Here is a 13130-nt window from a genome sequence, read left to right on the forward strand (position 1 = left end):
TGCCTAGGTGAGTCATTGGTTCTCATTTGATGCCCGAGACTTCAAATGCTTTATTTTTTTAAGATTGTTTTATCTCTTGTTCAGATAACTAGGTTAGATTTTGTGCATTTTGTGTTTATACGACATGGGTTTTTTGATATTGACTATGTCAACGTGATAACCTCACAAACCCTGACAAAAACATATGGTCCCTAACTATGATTCATAGATGTCCCAAATATAAAACACGTCCAATATATGTTACAACCAAGCTCTTCTACTCACTTTATGACTACTTCACACTTCACAATTCTGATTAGTTGATAATGTTGATTAGTTAATTGCACTCCTATTCACTTTGATTGCAAAAGGGCTCATATATATATCAGGAGGAACTAAGTGATAAACTCAGCTCAATTCAGCTCGGCTTATGAACACCCCTAAATATATCTTCCGACCTCTAATAAAACATGTTTTAAGAATATTTCCTTATATTTACGTATGATCTCCAATAATGAAATAATTCCGTTGTGTATGGTGTATGTTACTGATCATTGAAGCATATATCTATCTGAAACTTCAGTTTATTATTATTATTCATATTTTTATTTAAATTTGTGATTGCAATTGCAAATCCTATTGTCTGCATATATAGCCAAAGTAGGTCCTGTTGGAGGAAAATTCCTAATAATCTCCAACTATACAAATAAAACCAACAAAATGTAAGCATCAGCCAAAGATTCCATAACTTTAAGTTACAATCAATGCAAATAAAAACAATGAAATGTGAGCATCTGTGAAAGATAAAATTATTTATACATGGATTGTGACCGATGAAGCAATTAATAGTATGTGGGCTTGCAAATGTAAGCATCGGTGAACGATAAACTATTTATGTGACGTGTAATACTATATTGTTAGTCCCTCCTTGATTGACTTATCTATTTCTGTGCATGTTTATCCTTTCTAAACAAACGTCCCTACAATATTGTTCTATCAATTGGTCATCATAATATATACTTCTTGCAAATATGTATATCAAGTGAACAAACAGATAGATTGTCACAAGATCCAGATAGGGAAGTAAGGAAGATAACTGATCTATATATGATCTATCCGAGTCAACCTTAATGTTTTCAAGATCAAGAATCGTAATATTGAACTATAGTCCCAAATGGTGTCTTCATCTATAAGTGATGTTTTGATATATGTAATTAAGATAACTTCCTATGCCTTATGTTCATAGGATTTAACATCAATTGAATGGCTAATCCTTCTAATTTACGCATGTTATAAACAAATTATTATATAAAATAATTGTTATATAAAATATTGAGGTGTGTGTATACATACCCAGAGGTAAAACATTAGAGGGTCCCCTTCAAAGAAATTTCTTTGAAACTCCACTTAGATTAATATAAAGGAAGAAAAACGACACAATGCAAGTGTCACTGAGATATAAAATTAATTCTATACCTAACCACACTAACGATTTAAAAATTTGAGTAAATTGTTTGTATTAATCCATACGTGATATAATATACTGAAGATAAAGTTACTGTATATCTAATCGCACTAACAATATAAAAAATAGTGACTTTCAAAAAATTCTCTATATATATAATAGTAAATTTGTTTGTATTAATCCATAGGTGATATAATATTACTCTTTTTAACCAGAAAACAAAACATATTTATCTATATCTATTGTATACTTACTATATAATAAATTAAACTATTTGGTGACACTTATGGGGAGATCTCAATTGTTTTTTTCTGGCTAAATAAATAGATATTATTAACTAATTTAAAGTCACTATCCATAAGTTGGTTGAAAACACAAATTTTAGAGATAAGAACAACTTTTATATATTATTTTAATCTTAAACAATTTAAATTTACTAATTTAAAGTCATCATCTATAAGTTTGTTGAAAACACAAAGTTTAGAGGATAAAAATTAACCCCTATTAGGTCTATATTTTTAACTTTCTGTGCAAGTGATTTTAGGCATCCGGAGATGTTTTGAAGTTTAATTTTACCTTTTCCATCAAGTATAGCAGAAAATATATACCAGTAGAGGATGTCTGTTTCTTACATTCACATATGCTTCAGTTTTAGTGTTGGGTTTTGTGGATTTTAACATAGTCTAATCAACACATAAAGACACCTGAGAAGATTTTGTGCATGTATATTGTATGGTAAATTTCATATCTGGATGAGGTGATCATCATCAGATTTGCATGTTACTTTTTACAGTGTAAGAGTCCGTTCTTATGCTATGTTGTTTGTGTGATGTCGGTTCAACCTTCTGAATTGGATATTTTCTGTTTTATGAGATGATATAAAATGTGTTTTAGATTTTTGCATGCTAAATAAATTGTTTTGTCCTTTTAAGTTTGATAGTTGAGTTGAAACTGATTCTTAGATTTAACTCGATCATCAAAACTAAGAATAATGGCATGCTAAGCTTCTGATTAAGACATCTGTTCAGGAAGGTATAATTAATTACCTCTTTAAAGGTCTCATAGAAGTGTATGTGTTTTAAACAGAAATTATTCATGCATCAAATCTCACCAAATCAAACCTCTTTAACCTCACATCATCGTTGAATGTGATTTTAAGTCTTATAGTTTTGAATGGCGTCGCCACTTATTAGTGATGTTGATTGGATGGTTAATCTCTCTAATTTACAAATGTAAAAACAATTATTTTACAATATATTGAAGCAATACATATCTATGATTATATATATTAACCTGTGAGTAGGTACCCTTGAAATAAAAATTACTGGAAACCCCTAGCCCACTCATCATGATTCCCACTTTTAGACCAAAGGAAGAAAACAACAAAAATGTAAGCATCATTAAAATATAAATATTTATGGATTGTGACCCGTGAAGACATTGGTTACGAAGACTAATTTGTCCTACAAATGTAAGCATCAATGAATGAGAAACTATTTATGCATTGATTGTGACTTGTAGTACTATATTACTTTGATTGTTTGTCCATGACTGGCTTGTTTGTTTTGTTAATTTCAACACCAAGGGCATGGTGCACTATAGTGGACCAATTGGGAGCCAAAGTTATAGCTTTTGAACACAGGGTTAATGTGCATATAAAAATTCGGGTTTGTGTTCCACACATCATCCGGACAGATATCAAAGGATTGTTAAGAGAATCCATTTGAGATCTGGAATGTGTTGACCAAAAGATAATGCAATCCAGAGGAGTATTCCACTAGCAATGGTTTCATGGATGAAAATTACGTGACATGTGCCAGGCTAACTTTAAGAATTATGTTTAATGGAATAAACAAAACTAAAAATAATTTAATAAAATGTATACTTTTTGACTGGCTCTACATGTTATTAGGGCCGAATAACAAGGTGTAAGCATCGGTGAATGATAAACTATTTATGTGACGTGTAATACTATATTGTTAGTCCCTCCTTGATTGACTTATGTAGCTCAACACATGGGAGGGTTAAATAAGTTTGAAAACAGTGCTAATGTGTTTCCATGACCTGTTCGTCTAGACCAGTGATGCATGATTTTGAGGGTTAAATAAGTTGAAATCCAGAAGGTGTTGACAAAAAAGATTATGCAATTGGCCAGGGGATCGGATTTCACTTGTGAAATTGATAACCACATCTTCAAATTCATGCTGATATTCATGGTGTCACTTTCTGTTTCCATGGGAAGTTCAAAGTACCCAAAGCAATTGGCTATAATGAGGGTGACTTGTTAGAAAGAGTACAATATTAAAACAACAAAACCAAACCTATTTATTTAGAAAATACAAAGCACATGCAAAAAGAATATTACCCATGACCCATTAGCTGATGGATGACCCATTTACCCGTTGAGCTGTGACCCGTTATGTTATGGATCGAAACCATTGCAAGGTATGGGACTTGTCCCACATCGGTTGTATGGGCAATCAATGTAGGGTTTATACACCAAATGGGCTCTCTCACCCACCAGACTAGTCTTTTGGGTTCAGTTCTCTCGTTTGTTATGTAACACGTTAAACCAACTGATTAACCCAACATACCGTGTATCGGCCAATATTATCTAGTGTTGGATGATGCAGGTGGCAGTTGGTGCCAATATTATTTGCAGTTGACTCATTTGCATGATGTTGGGTGTTCTTGGATGGGGGCTGTTTATTTTGAATCTGGTGTTATTGTACAAATTTTGGGTTAATGATGGCAATTGGGATAGTCTTGACAGCCTGCAACTCATTATTTTATGGAGAAAATATGGCCACATTTTGATAAAGGTCAAAGCTGGTCAAAGTAGCATAACGACTGTGCTTGACCATATTTTGTTGTTGATTAGTAGGGCTGCAAATAATCTATTTCTGGAAAAAAAAAATCGAAGAAAGTCAAAGTCAGAATTTGGTCTTAGTCCTAATGGGCCAAATTTGTATACTATGCTGATGCTACAGATTGTGACAATTATAGAAAGTCAAAAGCTTCTGATAGGTCAAAGTCTACAGCAGCTTGTGATAGTTGGCAGCTGCTGAGGATGTTGATATTCTGGGTAAAATCTAGGTGTTTCTACGAGTTATGATGGGAGTCGCTGTTGGTCAACCATTACTCGAAGGTCAAAATCAATGGCAGTTGGATCACAAGAAATGATGGTGATCTGTGTGACACGTACCATGCTGGTAATCAAATACAAATAGATCATTGACCCGAGTCGCGTGTTTCTTTTGTAATACTTTAATTAGTTTCAGTTCTATAAACAAATTCTAAAATTGATGAAGTGGTAAATGTTGACGCAATTGGAAGTCTAGTGTGTCTAATGGTGTGTGTAAGTCCAAATAAAAACTATGTTAGTGTGGTTAACGAATACTTTGCAAATATAGGAAAGAGGCATTGGGAGGATATTAAGTGGATCCTTATATATTTAATGGTACTAAGGCTAGAGGGTGTGGGATGGAGCCCTAAAGGGCATTATCAAGACATGTAAGCGATATGTAGGATCCACGTCAGTCAGGGGGCTTTATCATGCCTCACTTTAACTTGCAGGGTGTGGGATGGAGCCCTCATCATCATTACCTAATTATTTTATATTTATATATTTATTTTTTAAATTAAATGGCAATTTTAATAACTAGATGTTAGACTAATGTCAATACTTGTTAATACACGTTACTATTTAAAATAGTTGTGCTTAGAAACTTCATCATATTTTAGGTACAAAAATATAATAATACATTTTTAAAAATAATCTGTTCAAACTAGACTTTATATTAATACGTCAACTTAATTGTAGTGTTATCTAATGGGCCACCATGTGAGTTCTGAGTTCTGACAACTAATTATTAAATTCAAAAACAAAAATGAATAATTAAATAAGCATGAATGAAAGAACCTATAGCAATATCATCTTTTAACTAACATACCAAAAGCCCAAGTAATGGGTACAGAGTCGGCCCATTAGTGAAAAAAGGTAGGGCTTTGGCCAGTGGGTTTGGCCCAATAAACGATTATTTGTTTGATTCTATTTCATCTCACCCAACACCATTCATATTTATTAGATTTTGTGTTCATATTGATTATGTCAACCTGCTATGCACACCATTTGTTTGATGAAATGCTTTAATGAAACCCCCTTCAATGAGATATGAAGTATCCATTGTATTGTTTTGAACCTGCTTTAAATCTACAAAATGCTTCTATTGTTTGTGTGATGTTCTTAAAAGGATAGTTCAACCTTCTGAAATTGGAACCTTCAGTTTCATGAGATGATATAAAATGTTTTATAGAACTTTGCATGCTAAATATTTCTTTTTGTCTGTTTAGGTTTGATCGTTGAGGTCAAACTAGTTCTTAGGTTGTAAGGAGCGCTTCCCTGGTGGGGAGTGGTAAACTCTCTACCACAGCCAATCATCTCTACCTCACATTTTGCACTCAAACATTAGAGGTGCTCCCCTCGTGGGGAGTCCATTTTTTTATTTTTTTTTATTTTTAAAATTTATACATCAATAATTAAAACATTTTTTAAACAAAATAAAAATACTTTATAATAACAAATACATTGCATTAAATTAAAAAAAGGCATTACATTAAATTAAAATAAATAAAGTCACAATAAACTAAAACTAGTAAAAAAAGACGCGTCCACTCGGGTTTGAACTCGATCCTCGACTAGCCAAACCTTTTTTTTCTTGGCATCGCCCTTGTTTTGTTTATCTATGAGATTTGTAGTTTGGTTATAAATGTTTTTGAGTTATGAGAAAATGAAATGTGAGAGATGAATTAAAAAAAGAAAACAAATTATTTTCTTTTAAGTTATAACGGGTATAGAGTCATTGGGGATGAACAACGGTCAAAAAAAAGCATGGATTCTGTGCGGTGACTAACATCCGTAGAGGCTTGTTCACCGGTCACCGATGGGGTCGGCAGCGGTGTCGGTGTGCCCGCGCTGCAAACCCACTCACCGAACCCCCTCCCCGATAACACCCCGGGTAACTCAATCAAAAATAAGAATATTGGCACTGCAAAGGTCTCCGAGAAGTGCATGTATTTTAACCAGAAATCATTCTTGTCGTCAAATTTTTCCAAATTAAACCTCCAACTAATATCATCATCATTGGCAGGGTGACCTTGAATGCAATTTCAAGTCTTATAGTTTCGAATGGTGTCGTCATTTATTAGTGACGTTTTTTTTCGTGATATATGCAAGTATATTTAGGTTTTTTCATCACCTAAATGGTTAATCTTTCTAATCTACACATGTTGAACAAATTATTATAATATTGAAAAAATACATATCTATCATTTTATATTAGCCTAAGTAGGTACTCTCAAAAAAACATTATTGGAAGCCCACCTCATGATCCCCACTTGGACTCAGGGAAGAAAAACAACAAAACGTAAGCATCACTAAAATATAAATATTTATGGATTGTTACCCGTGAAGACGTTAGTTATGAAGACTAATTTGTCCTTCCAATGTAAGCATCAAGGAATGATAAACTATCTATGCATTGATTATGACTTGTAATACTATATTACTTGATTGTTTGTTCATGACCGACTTGTTTGTTTTGTTAATTTCAACACCAGTGGCACGTTGCACCATAGTTGACCAACTAGGAGCCAAAGTTACAGCTTTTGAACACAGGTTTAGAGTTAGTGTGCATATCAAAATTCGGGTTTGTGTTCCGCATATCACCCGGACAGAGATATCAAATGATTGTTAAGAGTAAAACCATTTGAGATCTGGAATGTGTTGAGCAAAAGGTTATGCAATCGAGAGGAGTATTCCACTAGTGAAACTAATAACCGATTGTTTCATGGATGGAATCTATGTAACACGTGCCACATGAACTTTAAGAATTGTGTTAATGGAATAAACAAAAGTAACAAAATTTAAATAAAACATGTAGTTTTTGACACATTTCATCCGTTACAATTAAGAGAATTGTTGTAGCTCAAATAAAATAGTAAACGTATCTGCCTATTTTTTAGTGATTGACATATGATATTAAGTCATATGCTACCATTAACTATTTATTGTGTAAATATCATCACTACTTGATCAACACGAATCTCTAGTGGATGATATATGTTCTTTTAGTCTCATCTTTTTTTTATTTAGGTGATTAAAGACAAGACTGGTTATCACTACGGATCCATGAAAGATCACGAGAATACAGTTTGAAGACAAAAGTTCTTGGTGGCTTTCTTTTAAATGTCTTGGTATTTCTTAGATTATAAACTCTTAAAACTAATCAGAAAAACAATATCTTTTAAAAACTAATATAATGAACTCACAATCATAATAATTTAATTCTTTTAAGTTTCTAATTATCTACTACACAAATAATTTAATTCTTTTAAGCTTCTAATTACCTACTACACTCTTTTAAGTTTCTAATTACCTACTACACAAATACTTTAATTCTTTTATGTTTCTAATTACCTACTACTTAGAAAACATTAAAACAAATAGTGTAATAAAAAAATCATTTGAAAACAAGGAAGGTTTCAATGGTTTCACAATACAAAATTGTCAATTTATAATATTTAAGAAAAAAAAAAGACTTTTGGGTGGTCGACCTACACTTGAGCCACCTATAATACAAAAAAATCACTGGTCAATAGTCAATTTATAATATTTCAGGAAAAAAAACCTTTTCGTGGTTGATTGACACTTGAGCCACTTATAATATTATGCTGATAGGTTGAGACAAAAAGCAAAGTGTGTCTGATCACAGATTTTAGCGACACAACTTGTTGGCCAGTTACCTTCTATTTTGATTTAATTTCCATTTGAAGACCCAATTTGACACAAACATGTTGAAATCCAAGGAATTTATATAAAATCAAGATAAACATTACAGAAAATTAAAGAATTACAACTATACTAGCTTAATTTTAGTCTTCTAGAAGTGCATGCATATTAACCCGAAATCATTATTGTCATCAGTCTTATCCAAATGAAACATCTTTAATCCCATTATATATCATTAGCAGTGATTTTGTATGCAATTTCAAACCTTGTAGTTCTGAATGTGTGGTCAATTGTAAGTGACGCCTATGTTGTGATAAATGCAAGTATATTTATGTTTTACCCTTACTTGAATGGTTAATCTTTCTAATCTACACATGTTAATCAAACTAATGTTACAAATTACTAAAGTTATTACCAATGTTGTAAAAGTCGCTAGGCGGTCCCTAGTCGGCCGACTGGGGAGTTGGGAGTAATCGGAGTACTCGGAAAGTAGTCGGGGAGTACGCGGACATGGTAAATATAAAGAAAATTAATTGTTATATATTATTTATGTGTTAAAATAAGCATAATTCATGTCAACTGAGTATAATTTAAAATGAAAGTCCGAGTACAAGGCCGAGTAGGCCGATTTTGACCGAGTTTGACCGATTAAACATCAACAAACCACGTCGTCCACCTAGACCGACTAGGCCGACTACGTCCGACTAGGCCGACTAGGCACCGAGTAATCCCGAGGCCGACTAATTGAGACCGCCTAGGAGGAAGTCGCCTCGGAGGGGGTCCGAGGACCGAGTACTCGCCGAGTACTCGGCCGAGTAATCCGACTTTTACAACACTGGTTATTACATATCCACGTTTATATATTAGCCAGCCTAAGTAGGTACTCTCCAAATAAAATTATAGGAGGCCCGCTTACCATAATCCCTTCATAAACCAAAGGAAGGAAAACAACCAAAACGTAAGCATCACTAAAGTATAAAATGATTATGGATTATGACCTTAATCTACTACACACATAACATTGAAGATAAAAGTCTCATCATAAATCATAATAAACATATGGACTTGTAAGCGGTTTCACATTTAAAAAATAACAATGGACTGATCAATATTTGAGACTTTGTCCATTTAGGCTGCAGGGTATGGTTGGAGCCCCTACAGCTCCATCGTGCAACCTCAGTGCCACATCACCAATAGAGTCCCTCTTTAACATCCAAGCTACGAGATAAAGCTCCCTTTTCATCAACACCCCCCCCCCCTTTTCATTAATACTCTCCAGCTTCTAACATAAACACAACCTCATTATTGCACGCTATTGTAACCACATAACAACAATATCGCCCCCATTAGGGGTGGCAAAATGGGTGGGTTGGACATGTTTGGGTAATAGGTTAGGATAGGCATGGGTTAGGATGAGTTTGGGTTAGGATGAGTTTATTAAGAAATGGGTTAGGATCAGTTTAGGTCAAGATGTGTTTTTGTCAATTTGGATTTGGGCATGATAGACTAAAAATATATATAAATAAAAAAATATAAAAAACAATTAAAAAATAAAAAAAAATCAAAAATAAAAAAAAAATTAAAAAATAAAAAACCGCCTTTTTATCAGTTAGTTATTCGTGTAAATTAAGTTCTTAAGCCATTAAACACCAAGAAATCACTGAAGATAGACATAATCTTTTTATCTAATTTCTAAATGAGAAAAATGCCCGGATAGTCCCTGTGGTTTCGCCTTTTTTCACCTATAGTCCCCAACTTTCTAAAATTACTTGAATAGTCCCCAGGTTTTCAATTTTTGTTCCCGGATAGTCCCTGGGTCTAACTTCTGTTTGTTTTCTCTGTTAAGAGGGTGTGAAATGTCAAAAATACCCTTTCCTTAAAAAGGCCAAACCACAGGGACTATCCGGACATCTTCTTCATTTTTATTTATAAAACCCCACCACCACACTTCATCTTCAACCTCCACCCACCATCACCCTCTCCACCCTCCACCATCACAGAGGTGATTGAGCCGCAACAGCCACGGCACCGGTCGAACCGGTCAAACGGGAGTAACCGGACCAGTCCCGGTGGTGGTGAGGAAGTAATAGCACAATGTGAAATTTGCCTAAGATGTTTTTTGTTTCCTTGGATCGGAAATTTATTCAACGGAACCAAACTGGATTCAACATGTTCAAAACCGACTAAGAATTCGGTTCGGTTTCAGCCAAATACCCAAATTTAGCAGAAAAAAATAGTGGATGCATATTCAATTGCAAAACACTATTAGGTTATAACTTATAACAGGTACATCCAGTTTAAATGAGCCAGTTCTACTACCTCAAAACTGGAATCCAATTTGTTAAACCATTGTTCCAAAACAGTAATCTCATCAGGTATAAAACAACACAACCCAGCCTACTCTATCTAACCACACCAAATTACAGAAAACAAACTCAACTGGAAGTTAGCTCCAAATCAAGAATTCAAAACATTGTTGGAGATACCATCCCTACAAATCTCAACCGATCTCTAAACTTGTTTCGGATGGTTTGATCTTGTCGTCTATTCCACAAGTCTGGAATGGAAGAAGTGAGCATTTGGGGAATGACTTTTTGAGACTGCGGGATTGCTTTACAACTGATTTCCATTCAAGATCATTCACTGGTCAGGAAGAGTCACAGAGGTACACTAGTTTCAATTTTTTCACATTTGCCCCCTCCAAAACAGCTCGATTTCCCGCGAAACGAAGCATTCGCAGAGCAAACTGTTACTTCCTCACCACCACCGGGACTGGTCCGGTTACTCCGTTTGACCGGTTCGACCGGTGCCGTGGCTGTTGCGGCTCAATCACCTCTGTGATAGTGGAGGGTGGAGGAGGGTGATGGTGGGTGGAGGTTGAAGATGAAGTGTGGTGGTGGGGTTTTATAAATAAAAATGAAGAAGATGCCCGAATAGTCCCTGTGGTTTGGCCTTTTTAAGGAAAGGGTATTTTTGACATTTTACATCCGCTTAACAAAGAAAACAAACTGAAGTTAGACCCAGGGACTATTCGGGAACAAAAATTAAAAACTTGGGGACTATTCAGGTAATTTTAGAAAGTTGGGGACTATAGGTGAAAAAAGACGAAACCACAGGGACTATCCGGGCATTTTTCTCTTTCTAAATAAACAAGTAGCCATATTTGTGAAATAATCCCCTCTAGCTTTCCATCTAACTAAAATCATGTAGCTCAATGCACATTATCAACCCGAAAACTTATTTTGTCCTACTTAATAAATCAAACAACCTTAGAATTTTAACCTTTGTAACATTTACAGAATCAAATCACCTAGACACCTAATCTGATAAAATAACATTCATTAAAAAGTAAACAAATACTTTAAATTCTAATAAACTTAAAATTCCGTACGTCTCAATGCACAATATTAACCAAAAAACTTAATTTTCCTACTTAATAAATCAAATAACCCTAGAATTTTAACCTTTGTAACATTTACAGAATCAAATCATCTGATAAAAAACATCCATCTCATAATCCACATAAAATTAAACAAATAAACAAACACTCTAAACCTAATAAACTTAAATTCCTGTATGTCTCAATACACAATAGCAACCAGAAAACTTAAATTTCTCACAAATCAAACAACCATATAATTTCAATCTCAGCAACATTTACATAACTAAATCACAAAATCTGACAAAAATAACATTCATCTCACAATCCACATAAAATTAAACGAATAAACAAACATTTGAAACCTAAATCACCTAACAAATTAACATTCATCGTGCAATCATATCAATAATCCACAAAATCCACAAAATAACAGAAACTGACAGAATATACCTCAAGAGAACAACCGATCGTCGCAACAATCGCTGCAGTGAGATACGATGGAGTGATAACCTAAATCGCTGCAGAAGTTATTGTTAGGCTCGACCGAATGCAGTCTAATTTGGTTATTTAGTTGGACTGAAACGAAGCGGCGGGCTGGCGGCGATGGTCGTGAGCAGAAGTAGTGGTTGATGGTCGGAGTATGGTGGTATGGAGGATGGTGGTATGGAGGTTGTTGGATGGTGGTGATTTGGGCGTGGGAGATGAGAAGAAAAAGGAGAATGCGTTGGTTTAGGGTTTACCCAGGGAAATCCAATTCTGACCCACGATGTTATTTTGTTATTTTTTAAAGTTCTTAATCTTGACCCTCTTAACAATTTTTGTTAACCCAAATTAACCCATCTACTACAAAAATAATACTCATTATAACCCAAAGTTGAATGTATGGGTTGATTTTGCCGGGTCTAGCCCCCATGAAAGCCCTAGTGGTATGGTCACGAGTACTACTGGCCTTTTTCGGCTGAGGTGGCATCGGGGTGGCGTGACGCCTCATACCGCGTAGCCTTATAATAATACAATGAAAAAAAAAGTATGGCATTTGGTGTTGATGGCGGATTTTGTAGTGCAACGATAAAGGACTTTTGGATTTAGGTGATGATTTTAATGGGTATTTTTTTAATTTGGGCTTTTAGTTTATAATTTCCTTGTTGACATACTTTTACTTGAAAATTAATAATATTGAGCTTGATGTTTAAATAGCGTTTTTAGGATCTAAAATTTTAAATCATGAAGTGTTAAAATGTGATCAAACTTGTTGCCCTTGATTTATTAGAGCTACTTATAATAACATGCCAAGTGCATAAAATCGAGTATACACTAAGGTGTGTTTTTTCATCACCTGAATGGTTAATTTTTTCTAATCTACACATGTTGAACAAATTCTTATAATATTGAAGAAATACATATCTATCATTTATTTTATATTAGCCTGAGTAGGTACTCTCAAAAAAAAACATTATTGGAAGCCCACTCATCATGATCCCCACTTGGACTCAGGGAAGAAAAACAACAAAACA

The 13130-nt window shown here is 34.2% G+C and overlaps 1 long non-coding RNA gene across 1 annotated transcript; it reads right to left on the reverse strand.

Moving 5' to 3' along the window:
* Window positions 1–9203: 9203 nt before the first annotated feature.
* LOC110897637 lies at window positions 9204–12392 on the reverse strand. The gene is made up of 2 exons (XR_002568827.2): window positions 12067–12392; window positions 9204–9516 (listed from the first exon to the last, which is right to left on the reverse strand). It is a non-coding gene; the product is annotated as an uncharacterized LOC110897637 (long non-coding RNA).
* Between the last annotated feature and the right edge of the window lie 738 nt (window positions 12393–13130).

Source organism: Helianthus annuus, unplaced genomic scaffold, assembly GCF_002127325.2.
Source record: "Helianthus annuus cultivar XRQ/B unplaced genomic scaffold, HanXRQr2.0-SUNRISE HanXRQChr00c001, whole genome shotgun sequence".
NCBI lineage: Eukaryota > Viridiplantae > Streptophyta > Magnoliopsida > Asterales > Asteraceae > Helianthus > Helianthus annuus.